The sequence below is a fragment of the Myotis davidii genome, unplaced genomic scaffold, assembly GCF_000327345.1.
Source record: "Myotis davidii unplaced genomic scaffold, ASM32734v1 scaffold217, whole genome shotgun sequence".
Classification (NCBI taxonomy): Eukaryota; Metazoa; Chordata; class Mammalia; order Chiroptera; family Vespertilionidae; genus Myotis; species Myotis davidii.
In genome coordinates this window covers 8,504,394-8,507,240 of record NW_006290034.1, presented here as the reverse complement: position 1 = coordinate 8,507,240, position 2,847 = coordinate 8,504,394, and positions in this window count along the sequence as shown.

Genomic DNA, 2,847 nt, shown 5'->3' with positions numbered 1-2,847 from the left:
AGTGGTCACACAGACAATCATGTGTCCTATAAAACCAAGTGTTTTAAGGACTAAAAAAAAAACAGAAAACTTTTAACTACTTTTTAAGAAATATTTTTGTCCTCCTATAAAGATGTTTAAATATCGCTTTATTACTTTTTTTCTGACGCTGCTTTGAACTACTGCAACCCTCACATCCACAAAAAAGCTTTTATCTCCAGCTTGTATTTCTCCATATGCAAGGCTAGGAAGACAAAAGTAAGAGACCTGGCAGTTGGACATTGTGGGAAAGAGAACTTTTACTGGCACTGTATCTTTAAAATACCTCATAACTTGAGTTTACATATTTTCCTATTTTTCTTATTTATTCATCTAGAGAATTCTTCATCGATTAAGAACTACAGTTTTCACCGTTTAAAATGAATAAAACAAAACCCTAAGTCACATATTATATCATGAGTGTCCTTGGCCAATCCAACATAAACAAAGAAAAGCATCTTCTCCGGTGTGTGCACACAACAGACAACCTAAGGAAACAAAAACATGGCCACACACAGCAGAAATCTGGTTAGTCCACTGCACCTCCCCCATAAAAATAAAATGTTCATGTTCTTCTATGGTCTTGATGCTTCATTTTAAGAACATAAACCCAAATTTAGGATCTAAATTGATATATTTGTCCATTTTTAACAACTCAGTACATTTAGTAAATAAATCCTAGAGTTGTTTTTTTTTTTTAATTATTGCATTTTTTAAAGCCACCCAAAAGTGAAAGTTCTGGGGACTTTGGAAATGCCTGCGTAAGGTTGTGCTCATGTGAGAAAGCAAGTCTTTGGGTGTGCTCTTCCAGGAAACTTTTACAAATCATTTTAATGAGAAGGCTTAACCGTCTGAAATCATCTCACTCCCATGGAGAACCACATTTCCTCTCTGCCATACTTACCACTGCTACTAGGCTTTTCTAGAAAAAAGTCAGATTGGAAACGAGCTAAAAATTGAATTGCGCATAGCTACTTTTCTGTTTCCCACTAACAAAAATATTATTTAAGAAAATCAATTCATGAAATAACGGTTTGAATCCCAGTCATTGAGAAATACAACCTTCTTGGTGGAGAACAAACAGTCCATCTCTCTTGGTGGCTTCAGTTCATTCGTCTGCTTGAAGACAAAAAACAGGCCCAAGTGCACACTCAGGTTTCTTCCAGCTTAGACTCAGCTTGGATTCAACAAAAGGGAGTTTCATTGTATATCTGAATAACCAACCTTCAAAAAGACCACACCGGTTAAGAGTAATGTGCCATATATGATTAATGTGCCATAAATGATTAATATGTATCTCTTGAATATATATACAACTTGAATATAAGTATACATGTGTATATATGTGCGTGCATATACACATATGTGTACATATATGGGCACACACACATACATATATAAAAGTTTGGTTATGTCTGTTTACCTGAACTAATCTGAGGTCAGGCCCAAACATATTCTTAAGCACCTGGTGCCAAAGCACTGAATTAAAACTTCTTGAAATATTTTAAGTTGTTTCAAATTAAATGTTCTATGTACTAGAATTGCTTGTTTGGTTTATCTTAAAATCCTATTATATCTCTATACACACCTTCACACAACTTATCCAAAGGTCCAACTACCAATCCACCCAAACAATATGATGAACGAAGGAAATAGTGGTAACCCTCGAGAGTGGTAACTGTTGGGAGCTGGACTTAAAAGCAACATCCCAAGGATTTTCATTGCATATAGTTAGATTTCAATTAATATTGTTTCACCCAATTTATACCTTTTCCCCAGAATAGCTCCTTTGTTATCCATGGTTTAATCTGTAAAATTTCACGCTTGTTACAGGGTCCAACGTGGTCCCCCATGCAGTCATCAATGGTAGTCACTCTCCTTTCCCTGCGAAGAACACTAATAGGTTTGCTTGGTGAGAATGAGGCTTGTGAGAAGATGGCAGTGAAGGAGACAACATATTTTCCCTTCTGAAGTAGGTTTATCAAAGATTAAAAGAGGCACCCTCTGTACCGTAGGTAAAACGTAGTTTCCATGGCTCCAAGGACAGCAATTGGAAATTCAGGAGGTACACCCCAACTTTCCTGATTCACGGCTCCTTTGACATCTGCTTTGATCACCAGCCCCTCATTTTCATGTGAGGCAACCCCATTTTCCCCCTCCCTAGGAGGAAGCACTTATGGGCCCTGGAAGCTAGCCAATTAATGACATCATCTTAGTTTAGACTCATCAAAAGCGAATTTGTGTTAATGTATATTTTAAGAAAGAAAGGTTTTCTATTTTCTTTCAACATGACTCATTATCTTTTCCTATAAAATATAGCTGTAAGGTATCATATGTAGGTATCCCTTCAGAGGTAAAAAGACTACACCAATGCAAAATGCATCATTTTATTGATGTCCTCATTCTAACAGTGAAAGCTAAATGCATTCCAAGAATCCACTATTCAGATGATTATGTCCTTGGTACATGGAAGCATGAAGATTAGAAGTAATATACTCAGAATGTTGCAAAGCATGCCCGGTCAGTGTGGCTCAGTGGTTGAGCATTAACCTATGAACAAGGAGGTCATGGTTTGATTCCCGGTCAGGGCATATGCCCAGGTTATGGGTTTGATCCCCAGTAGCGGGTGTGCAGGAGGCAGCTGATCAGTGATTCTCTCTCATCATTGATGTTTCTCTCCCTCTTCCTTCCTTGCTCTGAAATCAATAAAAACATTTTTTAAAATCAAACAAAATGTGGCAAAGCAAAATCAGTGCTGATTTCATAATGTTTTTAGCTATTGCGCCAGAAACCCTTCCAAAGCTTTGGTAATTTTTTCCTATATAATTT